Genomic DNA, 20,527 nt, shown 5'->3' on the forward strand with positions numbered 1-20,527 from the left:
AAATGGATGGACAAATCGGTCTTTATGAGCACCCTTCAGCAAGTAAGAAGAGGAACACCGCTTTATGTCAACTTTGATACAGCAAAATGCGATACAGTGTGACAGATGTAACTGCTTGGTGCATGCCGAGTGCAGTGGAATTAAAGGAGTCTTATGAAAAGTGGTAGATGGTTCTGTGTTGTAAAGGTGATCTTAAAGAAAATCCAGAAATCACGTTACTCCCTATTGATTGCCACAACTATGGAGATTGTGGTACTTTCTGTTACCTTGGGGACACTCTGAATGCAGGAGGTGGATGTAAGAATGCCATTCCTACAAGAATAAGATGTGCATTGGTGAAGTTTAAAGAACTCTCTGGAGTACTTCTAACCAAAGAAGTTTCTCAAAAATGAAAGGCGTAGTGTAAAAAGCTGTATGCCTGTGATATGTTGGCCTTGAAAGATGAGAAAGTTATGGCTGAAAATGTGGATGTCTGGTGTGTCATTGAGATAGCACAGAATGAGTCATGACATTCACAGTCTGCTTGATGTGGAAGAAGAAAGTCACATTAGCTTGGACAAAGGAAAAATGAAAACACGTGAATCAAGAAAGTCATAACCTTGCAAGTCAGCGGAAGCCAGGATAAAGGCAGGCCTAAGAAAACATGGAAGGAGGCTGTAAATGCTGACTTAATATTAAAAGACTTAAAAAAAGCAATGCACAAGATAGAAATGACTCACCCCGGCCAACTGGGAATGGTGGCCTCTAAACATTTGGTGTTGGTGATGATAATGAACACCAGCTTTTGGCAAAATGTCCTGATTGGTTTCTTTCTCCATATTGAATGACATTATTATTATTATGAGTTTAACCCCCTTCTAACAAATCAAACATGTTTTACTTGCTATCATGTCAAGGCACTTGAAAGTGGAACACAGGCATGTTCATTGGTTTTCTTTAAGTCACATGAGGAGCTGTGGTGGGGATTGCATTGTCAGTTTCCTTGTTTAGAGTCCATTTCCATAGCCATTACACCTTACTGCCTCAGATGCTTTAGGCTGCATATGCTTTAGGCTGCCCTCTTTTATTACATTAAAAGACACCTTAAGTGTTAATTTTGAATGAGTTCAGCACACTGCCATTTCCCATGTTTTTGCTCTTAAGAGAATTTATATACTGTATCATCAATACATGTGTCTGCTGTTTTTAATTATTTTTATTCTCATGAGTATTTCTGTATCTGAAGGGGATCGCCTGATAGATGTATATTGTCTGCAAGTCATACATTGTTTGCAGTTTTATCATGTGATACTGCTTTGTTGGAGACAGTCCACATTTTTCAGATCATTAAGAATTCATTCTGATTAGAGGAACAACAGAGGTAGAATTTTTGTCCTAACTGAAAAGGAACTGAGGACATCTGTGTGTTATGCTTGAGCTATAAGGGAGAGGGAGTACAAGAACTTAAAGACCGCTTTTGGTGAAACTCTTTTGTTGAATTTGTTTTTTTGTTCTATTTTGCTTGAGGCTTTTATTATTGTTATTATTCCCACACAAAATTTAAACATCTTCCTTAATGTAGCTTACCTGGGAAATCATACAAGGCTAAATGGCTTGAAGGGTGTTGCGGTAGCATAGTAGTGCTGCCTCACGGAGGAAATTGTAGTTGATATTATGTTGGTATAGATTTTCCTGTGGTCATGTAGTTTTCCCACATATCCTAAGGATGAGCTTTTTCAATTTTCATTAATTGCCTTAAATCACATATAAGGGGGTTTTAAATCAATGTATTCATGATACAGTGGCATCCCATCATGCATGTGTTCTTGGTCCAGCTGGAACAGGCACTGGCCTCTGAGTTCCTTAAGTAGATTAAGCAGATTCAATAATGTATGTGTGGATAGATGGATGTGTGATGGTAGATTATAAAATCTTGAGGGAGTTTTAGAAAATTCATCAGATGTTTCATTTTAACTCTGGCAGCTCCTCTTTATGGAAACTAGCTACAAAGCAGAGTGACTGCACATATAAAAAACAAAATATCTGTGTGTGTAGGAAGGATCCCACATAAAGAAGGCTTTGGTTTATATGAGGCACCGGCATTTCTGTCCTTGAATTGGTCAACAACGATTCTGTGTTGCTTAACAGAACACAATTACAGAAAGCTCATTTTGCTCTGGTGACTGCAGCAAAGTGACACTTTCAGGGCAGCTGGGTTCACATTAAAATATGGTGCACTTCCAAATCAATCACTCTGAAACATCTGTTGGACTTTTAATTACTTCATGTAAATTGCCTAGTAATTATTTATAATCGGCATCACAGATAAACTGTAATTGCTCTGTAAGTATATTGTAATTATAGTGTAATTAATGTACAAGTAGTCTGAATAGTTCATACAGTTTCTGTGGTTTTATATTTCTATAAGCAACTAATTGATCCATTAGAACATTTGTCTTATGTACTTTAAACAATGTATAATTTGTGAACAGTGTATCCCTTCTTGCCAGATTAAGATTGTTTTTCTCATTTCATTACTTATCTAATTTCTTCATGTAATAAGCTTTATCTTATAGTATCTCAATTTCTCTACTGCTTTACCTAGTGAGCCCTGGGATGATAACAGGCTAATCAGAGCTTACCAGACTTTAAGTTCAAGTTCATAGAGAAGTATAATGAAATTCATACTTGCCTGTCTCCTACAGCCTAGTGGCAGTGGTATAATACTAACAAGAACAATGAATACAACATACTGTATTTATATATACAGTATATAAAGCACTGTGAAAAAGTCTTAGGCACTTGGGAAAATATGCTGTACACTGGGAATGTTTTAAAAATATTGAATCTAGAAACTTCCTAGAAAATGTAGTAAAAAGAACAAAAAACAAATGAAATCAATATTTGGTGTGTCCCCCTGTTGCTTTAAAAACATCAGCAATTGTCTTCGGTCCACTGTCATGTGGTTTATGAAAGCGCTTGGGTGGTCTTTTGTTTCAGGTCTCTTTGAGAACTTACCACAGTTCCACAGCAGACTTCGGCTGTCTTACTTGCTTCTGTCTCTGCAAGTAACCCAGGCCTGCTTTGATGACGCTATGTGGGAGTCATGCCATCTGTTGCCAGATTCCCTTTCCTGTTTTTGCTGCAGATACTTCTTTAGGCCATAAGTTTCTAGTCATTGTCATGCTGCAGAAGGGAGCTGAGATCAATCAGATGCCTCTCTGATAGTGTGGCATGATGGAAAATAATCTTCCTGTACCTAGAAACAGTGAGGCATCAAGTGACCAAATGTGTTTGTGGAAATGCAAAAACAAACCTGCAGGGAACCTCCATCATGCTTCACTGTTGTCTGCAGAGATCCATCCATGTGCCATTCAACAACAACAACATTTATTTATATAGCACATTTTCATACAAACAGTAGCTCAAAGTGCTTTACATAATGAAGAATAGAAAAATAAAAGACTCAGTAAGAAAATAAAATAAGTCAACATTAATTAACATAGAATAAGAGTAAGGTCCAATGGCCAGGGTGGACAGAAAAAACAAAAAAAAAATCTCCAGACGGCTGGAAAAAAAAATGAAATCTGTAGGGATTCCAGACCATTAGACTGCCCAGTCCCCTCTGGGCATTCTACCTAACATAAATGAAACAGTCCTCTTTGGATTTAGGGTTCTCACGGAAGGACTTGATAAAGATGGTCACGTAGACTTCTGGCTTTTAATCCATCCATCATTGTTGGAGCATCATGAAGCTTTGAGTAGGTGGAGGTGGTGCAGGCAACCACCACAAAGAAACCGGAAAAAGAAACAGAAGAGAGAGTAGGGGTCAGTACAGATTTTAGAGCCACCATTAATAGTTATTATGATGAATTGAACATACAGAGTATCAGGATTAAGTTAAAGTGAAGTTATAAAAAGGCCATGTTACAGTAATTGTTTTCAGCAGTGTTTTAAAGTGCTCTACTGTATCAGCCTGGTGAATTCCTATTGGCAGGCTATTCCAGATTTTAGGTGCATAGCAGCAGAAGGCCGCCCGCCTCACCACTTCTTTTAAGTTTTGTTCTTGGAATTCTAAGGAGACACTCATTTGAGGATCTGAGGTTACGATTTGGAATATAAGGTGTCAGACATTCCAATATATAAGATGGAGCGAGGTTATTTAAGGCTTTATAAACCATAAGCAGAATTTTAAAGTCAATCCTGAATGACACAGGTAACCAGTGTAGTGACATCAAAACTGGAGAAATGTGTTCGGATTTTTTTTTCCTAGTTAGGATTCTAGCAGCTGCATTCTGCACTCGTTGCAAGTGATTTATGTCTTTTTTGGGTAGTCCTGAGAGGAGTGCATTACAGTAATCTAGTCGACTGAAAACAAACGTGTGAACTAATTTCTCAGCATCTTTCAGTGATAAATGAGGTCTAACTTTAGCTATGTTTCTTAAGTGAAAAAATGCTGTCCTAGTGGTCTGATTCCCCAGCTCTTTGGCAGACAAACTATTTTCTGTTAGAGCCAAAAATTCTACCATTCATCTGTATTTCAGTCCTTGTGTTTTTGTGCATGGGCAAGTCGTTTGGCTTTATTTTCACCTTGAAGGAATGGCTTTTTGGTTTCCAATGTTCCATGAAGATAGCTTTTGTTAAGATTTCTGAAACTGTGCATAGGTGTACCAGGGTTCCAGGGGTTTCTTCCAGTTGTGGTGCTGGACATATTCTGCTTTCAAAGGGAAGAAAGCCTGAGGTATTTCTATTCTTCTGAACTCGGTTTCTGTGGCCACACTTTGCCTTTTTAGTCCTCGGTTTTGCCTGTTTGCTTGTGCTTCTGCAGAAAAGCTTGGACAGCTCATGTAGACACACATGTCTGCTTGGGAGAGACCTTGATAATACATTAGAACAATCTGGATGAGAACAGGCCATTCAGCGCAAAAAAGTTCACAAGTCCTATCCACTTAATTCTTCGAAAATAACATCAAGGCCAGTTTTGAAGGTCACCAAAGTTCTACTGTCTACTACACTACTTGGTAGCTTATTCTAAGTGTCTATTGTTCTCTCTTTAAAGAAAAACTTCCTAATGTTTGTGTGAAATTTACCCTTAACAAGTTCCAACTGTGTCCCTGTGTTCTTGATGAACTCATTTTAAAATAACAGTCTCACTCCACTGGACTAATTCCCTTCATAATTTTAAATGCTTCAATCATGTCTTCTCTTAATCTTCTGTTGCTTAAACTGTATAGGCTCAGCTCTTTTAATCTTTCCTCATAATTAATCCCCTTTATCCCTCGAATCAGCCTAGTCGCTCTTCTCTGTAACCTGCAGACCAAAACTGCACACAGTACTCCAGATGAGGCCTTCCCAGTGTATAGAGGATGACTATCTTGTTTCCTGTCACAATCCTCACTTTTAACAGATTTAAGGGTTAAACTGCAACATCACGACAACCTCACCTTTTTAGTGTAATAGTTCTTTGCCCAGTGTTATTCCCTCTAAACAGCTGTTTCTGGCAAAGTTAATCACTTTGATTCAACCAATAAATTATGCCATTGATCATTAGCACCAGTTTATTATATTTGCTGGACTGTATGCCTTCAAAGAGCTCATGATTTTTAACTGGAATGTGGTTTACTACTATGTTAGTTTCCTTTGTATTGTGTTGCTGCACTTCTTGCAAAAGGAATGTTTGGAACACTAAAATATGCTATTTTCTATTGATACACTAAATCCAGTAGATATCGAATAAATCATTGAAAACAAATATTTTTGTTAACTAAAGTGCCTAAGGCTCCAGAATTACAGTTTTGTGTAATATAAAGTCTTAAGATTCCTGCATACGTACATACATATGCATAGAGATCCTGCCACCAATATCCTTATAGTCTAACTGGTGTGTGTGGGTCACCATGAAAAGCACTACCACCATGTCTCTGCCTTGAGATGAATGCAATTATTACTTTCTATTAGAATTATTTGGTAAAGGAAATGAATAAATGGTAACACTAATAATTACAATGCCTTTTATAGTTATTTAATTCACAGAGCAGTCAAGAGTGACAGCACTTAAGACTAAAAGCTTCTATTTATCCAAAGTATGCAACATCACTGAGATGAGACTCAGACACCACACCTGAACAGACTCATTCTGCAATGTGTATGAATGGTCTCAGATAAGACACCAGCAGCAGTTTAGCTGTCACGTTCCATTCATTCAGTTGGAAATATTACTATTACTCCAAATCATTCTTTTTCAAACCCAACAGTTTTCAGGGAAATAATTTATATTATTATGTTTATCGCATCTGGAAAAAATATACTCTAACTAATGAAAGAATACCCATTTATCTACAGTCTACAATACCAGTGAAAATTCTGATGAATTACTTTCTACTGAGTTATTGTGCAGCAAATCCCGACTTCTGAGTGGAGAAGAGGTCACCATCAGATTAGTGTAGCACTTGTGCTGCTATACTTGGTAAATGAGGGATGGATGAAATCATACCAACACCCAGGCTTGCTACATTTTTCTAATCCACCATCTGAAAATTCTGCAACCACAATAGAGTCTAGACAAATGGGATAAATTACACCTTAAATATATATAAAGTATTTACAAACACAAGAGTGTATCTCTCCCTCCCCACCCTGACAATATATACAATCCAAAAAGTCCTTACTGCAATGTCCCATGGACGGCACTGACAACAGCAAAAAAAACTCACATTTTATGTTTCATTGTGGTTTTTGTTAATTATTAGTTATTATTTTTTTATGTCTGTATGTCACTTTTGTTGATTCAATATGTGATTTTGTTCTTGTCTAAGTGCAGTCCTTGAAGGGTGCAAGATGACACTCTTGTAATGCCCTCCATTGGTGGTAAACTCGATTGAAACAAAGGTTTGTAAGCATAGACAGCTGTAGTGCCATGAAAGTCCCTAGGGTTGAATGCACGGGGTACAGCATGGGCAGTGAGACAGGTAAGAGGTTACAGATAACAGTTACAGTACATAGCTGGTACTCCATTATGAAAAGACCCTGATATAGTTGGTACTTTTCATATTAGTTGTATGTTATAGGTTATGTGATAACACAATAAATCCCTTGTGATGGTGTGGTGCCCCATCTAGTATTGGTTTCTGCCTTGAACAAGGAAAGTAAAGTTGGGTACAAGAATATACTGTATATGTATTTAGTAAAGTACTGAAGACCAGTATACTTCTGCAGAAGTTCTAGTATTTTTCACTGCTCTTCCAAGTCTTCCAACACCGTGTGTATGTTTTTAGCATATCATATTTGCATGCCTCAAGAGTTTATGTTCGTAGTAATTATAATTACCCTATATATTTGTGAAGTATGCCATGCTTATTTACGTATTGCCCTATTATTACTGGTCTATAATTTCAAGATCTCTTTACTTTTTTATGTCTCTTTTTGCAAACAATTTAAACCATACTTAAACTGATTTGGAACTTGACATTACTTAATTAACCAATTCCAATTAATTAAAACAGAGCATAACCTTAAGTAATACATTAAAAGAAAATGTATTGGCATTTCATTTTTTGAAGGGTGCTACTATTTTGTGATCATTTGTTCATCAGCAACACAGAGCATTGTAGTATGAAAATGGTGGTGCTGTCAGGAGAAATAATCTATAAGTAAAGATCATATTGAAAAGAAACGCATGGTATTGTGGGAATTATGTCTTTCCTGTTTATATTCAATGCAAAGTTTTCAGGAAGTAGCAATTAATAATATTTTAGTCAAAACACACACGTTTTGCACATTTTGGATGGATATCGGACATGGGGATTATGCAAAATGAGAAAAAAATGTGAGAATGTTTTCCTTTTTTGCTGTTGTCCAGAATTGGTCATTGCAGGGCTTCATTGAGTGCGAATATTCAATATACAATTTCTCGACAAAAACATGACATTAAAATTTTTTATTGGCCACCACTGCAAACTACATGTAACATTTTTAAAAAATATTTTTGGTTGGAGTTTTCTTTAAGCCTCAAGGAATATAACCATTTATGTATTTGGCAGGAATAATTTCATGTAAGAATATATATGTATTTTTTTTCTTTCTAATTTTAAGCATGTCATGTCATCATTTTGTAACTTGAACATTTTGTTAATAAGTTGCTGCATTGATGCTAAGGGCCACATTCTGAAAGCTCCACTATAAAAACCAATATCATCCAAAAATGATAGTTTTTTCATATGTTTCTAACCCTATTAACTTTGTAGTGCTGGAATGGAAAAAAATAATCTCATGTTTTCATGCAGAATAGAGAGATAAAAATGTATGATATAATACCAGCCAATAGTGACCAATGCTGTGCAAAAGCAAACTATATGAAAAATGTCCATGGAAAAAAGAACAAAATCTCATGTTGCATAATCTGCATGCCAATTATCCACTAGTATGCTCAAAACATACAAAACACATTAATTATTTGCTAAAATATGGTTAAATATTTTTGAAATAATTAGTGGACATCATAAATAGGTAACGAAAACCTTATGAGAATGGCTTATTGAACTGGAGATGGGACTCTTGACCAAGAAATGAGGGTAAGGCTACAAACTACATAGGGTAAGTAACACAAAGAAAATCTCATTTTTGGGTGGTGTATTCCTTTAAGCTCTTTGATCGCAGATTGCATATTGAAACCCTGAACAGCCTCAGTAATCATGTGTTCTTGGCCTCTGATTTTCTGGTGAACTATTTACAGGTTTTGACTTCTCAATTTGGTTCACAGTTTCAGCGTCTTGGCTCTGGAGATAATCTTGGACTTGCAATTAGACTTTGCTTATCATTTCACCTTCTGATTTTTAATAATGCTGTTTTTGAACTTTTAGATATCAACTTTCATTGCAGTTTTCTAGAATGCACATGCATATCCTCATCTGTTATACTACACTGGTGGGGTTGCTCACAATCTACATTGCCAGCAGAAAATTCAGAGAGGTTACTGAAACTAAAAATGCAGGTGGACCTAGTCTCTGCTGTTGTCCATCCCAGCCGCTTTGAAAACTCAAGCTGTCTTCCTTCTTGTTCTTGTTCTTCTCTCTCTTTATCTTTTCCCACCTCTGTGTAGAGTTGATGTGCCTGCTTAACCTTCTTCGTACAGCTCCTTCCCAGTCAAACACTTTTCCTCCAATTCTTCTCTCATTTTATCCATCCATCTCCACTTTGGCCTCTATTGCTTTCTCCCCCTGTAGTTCCACTCTCATCTCTCTTTTACCCACATATTCATTGTCTCCTTATCACATGTCCATACCAATTCAACCTACTTTCCTGTACTTTCTTAGATATTTCTCCCACTTTTGTTGCACCTCTTATTTTTCTCTTATTTCTTATTCTGTCTTTTTTCATAATTCCACACATCTATCTCAACATTCTCATTTCAAGAGTTTCTTCTCCTGCACTCCCTTTACTGCCCATGTCTCTGCTTCACATCATTGCTGGTCTTACTACTGTCTTAAAAACCTTACCTTTAACCTTCACCTTAAATGTTTAATCACACAATACATCTGATGCTTTTGTGCCATCCACTTTGCACTCTGGGTTATCTCTGCTTCAAAATCCTCCATCTTGGGCTACCACTGACCTTAGATATTTCAGCTTATCCTCTTCTTTCAATAGCTCTCTTTGCCAGCTAACATCTGAATCCCAATCTTCATTAAACCTCAGATATTCTATCTCATTCATATTTATCTTTAATCCTTTTGTTATGCTCTTCATTTTTCTTAATGCACCTCCTCACTGCTTTAATAACCTTGTCAGATCCTCACTGTCTTATTCCAAATGGCATCAAAGAGGTAGAACATACATATTTGCTGCTGATTCCTTCTAAAATGCAAGAAATTTAGTTGCTGCCTTTTCTTTGAAATGTACATCATGGCACAAGGCCTTACTGAGGGCTAGCTACACATTCTCTAAAAATGGATTATAGTATAGCACTGTAGCATCAAAAGAAGACATTTTCAAACTGTTGCCTAAGTTTTGAGCAACCCTCATAGTAATAGAGCAAAGAGAAACACTTCAGAACTGCACAACATTGGGTCATTTTCTTGAATTCCAAAATACATAGGAGGCCATGTATCTTAATTGTGACTATTATGTGTCAATACTATCAGCCCAAATCCCATAAATTTCCTCTGGTGGTTCACCTGAGAAATTGGAGGTTCTGTGTGTGAGACAGAAATATAATTGAATAATTTACAACTGTTATTCCAGGAAAAGTAATGTCACAGAAGCCCATTTAAAATTTGGCAACCAGACTGTTGTCCATCACACCTGAAATTTAATGTTGTAGGGCAGAATTCCAGATGGATCAGAGAATGTTCCTTTACCCACACAGGACGCCAGTGCAATGATGAACATGGATTGGCTGATGGGTAGAAAAAATAACTTTGTGCCTCGTCGGTATAATTTAGCAGACAACTGAGAGAAGCAGAGGGATCGGGAGTCATTCTATTCCTCATACAACAGGTGGTAGTGGTCCTCATTTGGTATCTTTGGATTTTTGGGAATTGAAGTCTGGAAGTGCAGCCCTGCCGGGGTCCATGGGTATCTTTACATGGCACTATTGGTGGCGGGGGGGTGGACCACTCATTTTTCTATGGACCAGAAGTGCTTCTTCAAAGATACAGCTTAGGACTGGAAGCACTCCTGGATCAGACTTAAAAGAAGTATGCTGCCTCACTTCATTTGGGTTAGAGTTGGGACACAGCAGGGCAACATCCAGCAGAGTGCATAAGGAGGTAAAATTGTTGGTTATTGTTTGCTTTTTTATACTTACTGTGGCTGATTATTAAAAAGGTGATTGAAGAAATGCTGTGTGTGAATAAAAATCCTCTATTTTATTCTAATAACAATGTGTATCACTGAGTCTTGGGTGGCGGCCCCTTGTGGTCACAATGTATATTGCAATAAGAGATCATTAAAGAATCAGATCAGGAGCTACACTTGCAGTACCTGTGACTTCAGTTAACGTCTAAATTTTTTCAGTAACTTAACATTATTACAAAGTGCAGCACCTATAGAATTGTTCTGAAATGCTCACTATGCTTGCAACTTAACTCTTGGGATACTGGCAAAGTTGAGTGAGATCCATATGACTTGTTTCCACTGGAACTTCTGGTAGACATCTGCAGCACTGATTGTGCAATACAAGAGCACTGCCATCAGGTCCGGTGTATTAAATAATGCCAACTAAAGCAAGGCACATTTTTGCACTCACCATATGTAACCATACTAGGCCTAAGACAACAGGATTAATTCACTTACAATGCAACGATTTCACAATACAAAAATCTCACAATACAATAAATCCTCAGATCAATGGAAAAAGTAAATGAAATAAATATGTTTCTTTTGGAAATATGCGAAAAAATGAACATGAAGAGCTTTAAATCAATAAAATACACAAAACAGGCATTAAAACAATACCAATGTATGAATTCTTCACACCGCTTCTATTTGACCTTCCCAGCCAAATGTATTCTTTGTTGAGTTTCACGATTTCCTAACTGAATGCAAAATGAACCTCGACTGTTCTGCTCTAAATACCTTGGCAGTTTCAAAGCAGTCCTGCAAGCAAAGTTTGTCTGCCCTTCTAACTAAACACATGTAGTACAAACTTAAGAAACATTTAACACACGTTGTACTTGTGACTGACACCTTAATAACAATCCAGATTTTGAAAAGATTACTAACAATAACATAATCAGTACATAGTATGATATATGAAAATCTGGAAACTGAACAAAAATATCATTGACATTATTTAGCTTCAAAACGTACATTCGCTGTTTTGATTCTAGGAAGCTCACAATGCGTCGAGGCAGTGCATCCTGCATTACATTAAATTTCAAACTTTTATGATGGAAACATTTTTCACAATTTTTAAGATAGTATATAAGTAAAAAATTGGATATACATGTAGTTCTCAAGAGTTACACTATCGATTTTTTTGTATTATTATGTAATTCTAAAAAAATATCTAATGTTGCATGAAACCCCACCCTTACCAAAGTGCCACTTGAGGTGATTACCTCATTGCCTCATCCCTCACACCAGCACTGACTGCCATCTAGCAGCAGCCCACTCAAGCAAGCTACTGAGGACCCCGCTGATGTGAATCCCTGCGGACTCTCCCTAACTCAAGGTAATTAGCGCAGGACCCTTTCTACCAGTGTAATATATCTGTTTCTTCTAAAATACAATTACAGTATAATCTCATTTATAATATACTGTAGTAGGCGATTATACAACCATACAGTATAATATTAAGTAGTGGTATTGATATGACTGAACTCTGACCCTTCAATTCCTTTCTGTCCATAGTTTCATTGCATTTCTTTAAATCCAGTTACAAATTTTACAAACTGTAAAAAAAAATACAAAACATATATTGATTTTGTAAACTCATATTTAAGCTCCCTCTGGACTTTCAATTTGATTGCCCATTTCCCAATAAATTTCACAATAATCAGTTTAATTCTAAAATGATAGATGGTGTTGTCAGTTCCACCGCCCTTTCCCCATAAATGTCACGACTACATATGTAATAACCACATAAGGAATACACAACGGAAGTTGAAATGAAAAGTGAATAAACACAAGTCAGTTCCAATGGGACCCTAAACAACTTGTAGTATCCGGCAGAAGGCAGCTAGCAGACCCTCCCCGATAAAATAGCTTAATAATCAGCTTCACACAGTTTTTGGAAAGTGTTCGTTTTGAGTGGACTGTAGACACTTCAAGACAAAGGAACTCCAAGGATAGCAGAAAGAGAGAGGAAGACAAAGCAGTGCATGACATTCACGTATTCCTCTTTCAGAGGCAACACCTTACAGCCCAGTATATGAAAGAAGCAAGCACTCATCTTCCTCTTCCCCACTACCTGACATCCATATTTCACCTCATGAAAAAATAATTATATAATAAAGTAGCAGCAATCTCCCCTTCTCCCCTCATTCTTCCTTTGGTATAATGCATGCATATGCATTGTGCTACAGTTAACAAACCAAATTACAAACAAGAGGGAGAGTGATTTCACCAAACAAAAAGAAAACCATGGTGTTATTTGCATTTTAGATGATATGCTGAGTGCAGTGCCTTCTTTCTGGGGAAGAAGGGGAAAATATGATGAGTGAAGCACTTTAAACAAATCTTTGTGCCTAAAGGTTAATATACTCTCTTTTTTTCTGACAGCTTGGTACACACTTTTGAAAATATTGCTGAACAGTGCAATAAGATACATGACAAATAAGTATAATGTTCCTTTTTTGTTTAAAGAGCTACATGATAGGCTCATATATTACAGCAAAGGTTTTCACATGATATAGTAGCTACTTACATTACACCAGGAGTGATGTATTGCCTCTGGTAAGAAAGAGGGCCCTGCACAAAGCACTCAGTCTAATAGCTCCCGTAATGACAACATGATGCCTGTCATCTCTTTCCACAATAAAAATGGCATTGCTTGCCTGTGATTATAGACTCCTATTGATTTCCAATTTTCAGCACACATGTTTAAATCCCCAGGGCCTGTGGTACCAGTACATTGGTATCAGTCCTGCCGTGCTGAATCAATGTTCTGATATAATGGCATAGCGAGGCTGCAATATTCCAGCATTTTATATTTAATTTAGCCTCCTATTTCAAAGGTCCTGACAGGCATTTACTTTTAGCAGTGCTACTGGCCACCCCAGCAGATGAAAGACAGATTGAAACCCTTTGCTACACAAGACTATTGAATATCTATTGGCTTTGGCAGCAAGAGATTTGCAGAATTGAGTTTGAATTTCAGATCATCCTGCTAAAGCTTTAGAATACCAGCTGAAGCAAGAGCAGGAATATAAATATTGCTTTATGTCTGCTGTTATAACAAACTTCACTCCAATAGTTTACACACAATCTTATTGCTTAGGTGTTGTCTAAGTAAATATACAGTGGATAGACAGTGGAGTCTACACATCCTTATTGAAATGTTCTGCACACATGTGCAATCATGGTGTTGAATGTCTTTTGCTTTAAAATGTTTTCCTGAAACTGTATTTATTTTTCATGTAAATATTTTTGATTACCAAGTTTCATTAAAGGTAAAAAAATAATCTGATAGGATTTGTCAGATTTCAACCTTTAATGATTTTACCTTTACATCAACAAAAAATGAAGGTTGTGTGGACTTTGATGTCCAGTGTAAATAAATACCTCACTATATATAAAATCCAACCTCTGTCTCTCTGTCTGTCTTTATGTTATGTCCGCTTTTCACATGAGAAGTTAACGGATTTAGATTGTTTTTTTTTTATATATATATATATAATTTGCTTGAACATTCCGGTTGATTTTGCAACTTCTCTCATTGCGCTAGGTATCATAGTTTGTTTGCAGTACCAATTTATTTGTGCAATTCTGAAAGACACGCAGCAGGCCGAGGGGAGCGGGGCAGGGCCCTGATCACTCACAAACCAGCCTCGGGGCGTGTACCTTACCTCCGCTTAGCTAGAGAACAAGAGAACTACTTAACGGATTTAGATCGGGTTTTTTCTATAATTTGCTTGAACATTCCGGTTGATTTTGCGAATTCTCTCATCATGCTAAGAATCATAGTTCTCGCTAGTCCAATACATGGGTGGAGCCACATGCACAGCTAGTAGATAAATACATATATTCTCAATACACACACCTAAGCACTCGCCCACACAGGAGCCATTTATACTTTTTCTTCTTCTTCTTCTTCTTCATCTTTTCCCATTTCTATATGGGATTGATGTGCTTGATCAACTGTCTCCAAACAACTTGGTCCTGTCACTCCTCTCCAGTCAAGCCATTTTCCTTCAGATCTTCTTTTCACTTATCCATTTACCTATGCTTTGGCCTCTGTTGCTTTCCTCTTCCCACGTACTTCTATTGCAGTTTCTCTTTTGCCCACATATCATTGTCACAAGTCCATAGCACTTCAACCTACTTTCCTATACTTTCTTAGATATCTCTCCCACTTTTGCTGTACTCTCTCTATAACCCTTTCCCAAATTTTCATTGTGTGTGTCGTCAGCTTTATCCCTCTATAGTTTCCACATTCCTGAATATCTCCCTTCTCCTTATAAATGGGTACAATCACACTGTTCCTCCACTCCTGTGGTATTCTCTCCTTTGCAAAAGATCCCACAACACATCTACTCCCTCTCCTCCTAAACTCTTCCACACTTCTGCTGGCATTTCACCTGGTCCTGTTGTGTTTTCATTTTTCGTTCTTTTCAGCCTTCTTTATCTCCTTCCTCCTTTTTCTTGCTATTAGCCCTTCATTTGTTATTCCATTCCTAAACACTATCCTTGGATTCAGCAAGGGCCAGATGAGGCACTGGGGCCATTTATACTGTAGTAGTCACATTGCATACATGGAAAACATGCTGATGCAGAGCTGCGGAAACAACTTTTTGGTAAGGTATGCTGTCAACTACAAAGACCATAAACAATACAAATACGGCTTACATAGGCCTCCATGACCAGAGTTTTCATGTCTTGGTAGTTTGCAGACTTTAGTGTCAAAATTCAGATAAACTTTAATTGTTTAGTATAGTAGATAAAGTGCCAGTTCTGTAATTGTACAATGCTTGTATTGATTCATTGCCAAATGACCTTTACAAGCTATAAATGATTTGTTAACAATCAGACATGTAGAGTTTAGTGAATCTCTTTATCAGTGAGTCAAATAACCGTTTTATTTTCAAAAGATTTTTCTAACTGCTGTGCAAAGTAACAGATAACAAAATGCAAACACCTGATGAGTAAGCTGAATAGTATTTCAGCCGTAATCTCCAGTCCAGAAGACATTTCAAAATAATGTTCATTTATGGCCAGTACATGTCAACCTCAGCCTTCTAAATTATATACACTGTGTGCAAAGAAAGCAAGCAGCTTGTGATGACATCAGAGTTCAGGAGTAGCCTGCATTTTGCTTTCAGTTTGTACTGCTCATGTACATCTGCCTGTCCTACTGCTGCAAATGCTATGCCAAGAGCACTCGCAGAAGGCCGTGTGGTTGAGACTTGCGGAGTGACATCAGGGATAACAATAATGAGGTTAACCTCTTTAGCATTAGACTAAACTAGTGTTAGTCACTCAGTCTGTAAAAAGTGCTAGAAGCATTAGTCTCGAGTGTTACTCAGGCAATAGTATAGACATATCTTGCATAGCCCTGCGGTGGGCTGGCTCCCTGCCCAGGGTTTGTTTCCTGCCTTGCGCCCTGTGCTGGCTGGGATTGGCTTCAGCAGACCCCCGTGACCCTGTGTTAGGATATAGCGGGTTGGACAATAACTAACTGACTGACTGACATCTTGCATAAGTGTTAGACTAAGGATTACTTGGGCTTTAAAAGTGCCAACAGTGTTAGTGCTGTGCGTTATTCGGGTAACTGTATTGCTGTGTTTTGCGTAAGAGTCAGACCTGAATGTTACACAGGCAATGGTGTAGACGCGTCTTCTCCTAGCCTCATAATGTGTCTTATAAAAAACACCTCTTGTCAGCAGTGATGAAGAAGTAAATCTGTCTTCAGGCAGTGGAACTGAAACGGCAAAAGAAACCGAAAGTGATTCTGGGAATTCGAAAGTGATCTAATTGAAATTAATTGAACAAGGTGTAATTCAGCTATGGTATCACCCTCGACATGCCCATTCAAAGGTGTTTGATGCAAAGGGTAAAAAAATGCATTTAATTTTTCATTTCAACAGATGGAACAACACTATATCATTAAGAGGACAATGGAGGACATACAGATCCTATTGGATTGTATTAACTGTTTAAGAATCGGAAGCAGCTGATGGTATAAAAACTGGGGTTTCAAAGTTGGGCCATCTTTATTGTTATTAATGAAATGTGTATTCTGTTTACACACAATTTATAGCTGCTCTCAATTTGCTACATTAACACTAGAATTACCAGAGCTTACGAAAAAACTTGTAGATCCGTCCCACGTTAAATCGGTTCTCACCTCTCCGTCAGCATCTTTTGTCCTTTAAATGTGTAGATAAGCAGCAAGCAGCCTGCTATCACATCCCCCATCGGCACACAGTTTTCTCAGCTCAAGTCTGTTTACCTGCGTGCCAGTTGCTTGGAGTTGTATAGAGTGAGAAGTCCAGCAAAATGACACCTTTTATAAATACTATATCATTATTTAGAACACTTGCATTTCATGTGTGTTCCGTGTCTACAACGATCTATATAAACATATCGTTAAAAAATAAACGTTTTTCATGTTTTAGTAATAATTGACAAAATGTAGACATGAAGTTTGTGAATAATAATGTGTGAAGCCTGAAGTCCAAATATCAAAGAAACACTTTTACAAATGGTACAAATATAACAGAACAAGTGTGCTTTTATTCAAAAATATACAGGTAACTGCAGAAAAACAACACGCATTAGGGTGTGACATAGACACACATTTACTACAGCTGCTTCGGTGGTGCAACGGTATCAACTGTTGATTAGTAATTGAAACTTCACGGGTTCGATCCCCATTAGTCCGTTTTGAGAAGTGAGCTGCTTTTATTCTTACTATTTTAGAATAAAAACATACATTTGATTTCAGTCTGTAACAGTCAGTGTAAATGTATGATATTTGTGAAGGTTAGTTTTTTTTTTTTATTCAGTTTAATTCTCTAAGTCGTGTTCACGATCCTACCCTACCCCCTCCCTCCCCATCTGACACTGCTGTTTTCACATAAAGATGTGCCATACTTGTGACTTTAGGCTGTAGGAAGTAAGTAACTAAATCCAAATAAATAACATTTGATCTGGCTCTTATATAAAAAGTACTGTAACTTGCTTTCTTTTTTCTTTGGTTATAGCCTCGAATAAAAGTGCAATTGTTTTTTTGTACTTGTACATCAGCATTTATATGTTACTTACATAAAAGCCAGATCGAATGTTATTTATTTGGATTTAGGATAATGGGGTTATAAGGGGTTTCAGATCGTGAATGCGACTGAGAGAATTAAACTGATAAAAAAAAAAAACAAAGCTAACCTTTACAAGTATCATACATTTACACCGGCTGTTACAGACTGAAATCAAGTGTATGTTTTTATTCTAAAATAGTAAGAATAAAAGCAGCTCACTTGTCAAAATGGACTCGTCCGGGATCAAACCCGTGAAGCTTCGAATATCGATCAACAGCTGAGACCATTGTGCCACTGAAGTTTCTTTGATATTTGGACTTCAGGCTTCACACACTATAAGCTTCATGTCTACATTTTGTCAATTATTACTAAAACATGAAAACGCTTTTTAATGATGTGTTTACATAGATTGTTGTAGACACGGAACACACATGAAATGCATGTGTTCCAAATAGTGATATAGTATTTATAAAAGGTGTGATTTTGCTTGACTTCTCACTCTATACAACTCCAAGCAACTGACATGCAGGTAAACAGACCTGAGTTGAGAAAACTGTACGCCGGTGGAGGATGTGATAGCAGACTGCTTGCTGCTTATCAACACATTTAAAGGACAAAAGACACTGACAGTGAGGTGAGAAACGATTTAAGGTGGGGCAGATCTACAAGTTTTTTGGTAAGCTCTGGTAATTCTAGTGTTAATGAGGGCAGATAACCAGAACGTTTAACATCTTCAACTGTGATTAGTACTTTTTATAGTTCTTCTTCATTACTTATACTTTTTTCAATTTAAATTTTCCTTTATTAAGTTATTATGTAAGTTGCAAAGCCATTGTTGCTCTTCTTCATCTCAGGGTGGTCTTGTAGCAGGTTCACTTCTTAACTCCATTACACTCTGGTAGCCTTGGGGTGACTGGTTCAGACAGAATTTACATGGCTAATTCTATCAGGATTTTAAGTATATTTCATGGCATGACACATTAGAAGTTGCTTTACAGGTAAAACAAGTATTTAAAAAATAATTTTTATGTCGATAAATATATATGGGCAGCACGGTGGCGCGGTGGGTAGCGCTGCTGCCTTACAGTTAGGAGACCCGGGTTCTCCCTGCGTGGAGTTTGCATGTTCTCTCCGTGTCTGCATGGGGTTGCTCCAGTTTCCTCCCATAGTCCAAAGACATGCAGGTTAGGTGCATTGGCGATCCTAAATTGTCACTAGTTTGTGTGTATGTGTGTGCACCCTGTGGTGGGCTGGCGCCCTGCCCAGGGTTTGTTTCCTGCCTTGCGCCCTATGTTGGCTGGGATTGGCTCCAGCAGACCTCCGTGACCCTGTAGTTAGGATATAGCGGGTTGGATAATGGATGGATAACTATATATTATAATCATACATTATTCTTAAAACTTTATTTTGCATTTTACATCTGTGGAGTTCACATTGAAGAGGGGATCAAATTTTTACAAAGCAGCGCAACATGCTTGTGCATACTTCATTTTTCAATAAATCTTTCTCTCTTTGTATTTTTCTGTTTTTCTTTTTTCTGTTTAGTCAAGTGTAGTATCTTATATTCATTGTCTTTTTCATTTTCTTTTATCTGTTGTCGTTCTGAGATCACTTTTTTCTTAAAAAAAAAGCAGACTTTATTTACACTTGCTTATAGGGCATTCTGTGATGGTGAAAGAGAAGCAAGAATAAAAAGAATTGTATAACTTAAGCATTTATTTCTTTACATTTTGTCATATGTGGCATTATATTATTTAGTAGCACCTTTTGTGAGATGGTTTGATTAATGTGAACTGTCACAATTGTAGGTTTTCCTTTCTGCAATGTAAAGTTTCCATTTGTTTTTAATATTTACTCATCCTATACTACATTCTCATATGTTCAAAAATTTGTCCTTGGGATGTATTGATGGTGATTTATATTGCAGGTATGATTTGAAATGGCCTTCTTTTCAAACCAAGGAAAACAAAGCATGTCTAGATGGTAGAAATGAGAGATTAGAAAAAGCACTTAAAGTACACAGAGCTAGTGATGTGTGGTGCTGTTGGATAATGGAAGACATGTAGAGCTGAGATTTGATACATGTTATGGAGTCTCCTATTGTTTATCAAAATAATAAAAAAACACATATAGAGGCAATCAAACTATTCATCATAATTGTCCATAAAGTATTAAATGGGAAAGAGAATAAATCAGACATGGATGGCAAAAATACATTATATAAACTACAATATGACTTTGAAACGATAAATATTTAGACTAGATGTGAAAAAAGAAATAGGAGTATTCAAAAAGTCAACTCTGAAAAACAGAAAATGTGTCCTAACTTTAAATCAATGTCCTTATGCCAGCATCTGCTTTGACATAGTGAAGGAGTGTTGTGGGTATGAGATGTGACCACCTGTCCTGATCTTTTTTTCCATCTCTCTCACTCTGTGGAGAGATGCTGAATCACCTAAACTGAATACATGCATGTGAAGGCAGTGGGGGCTTTGAAAATCGGTCACTCGATGTCTTCAGGAAGAGCCCTGCCTGCAATATTTAGAAGCAGTATTGTCCCACCTGGAGCCAGCAGTCGCTTTTAGCTGTAGCCTTACAGAAGCTGCTTCTGAGGGTCGTCGCAAAACAAATGT

Source organism: Polypterus senegalus, chromosome 14, assembly GCF_016835505.1.
Source record: "Polypterus senegalus isolate Bchr_013 chromosome 14, ASM1683550v1, whole genome shotgun sequence".
Classification (NCBI taxonomy): Eukaryota; Metazoa; Chordata; class Cladistia; order Polypteriformes; family Polypteridae; genus Polypterus; species Polypterus senegalus.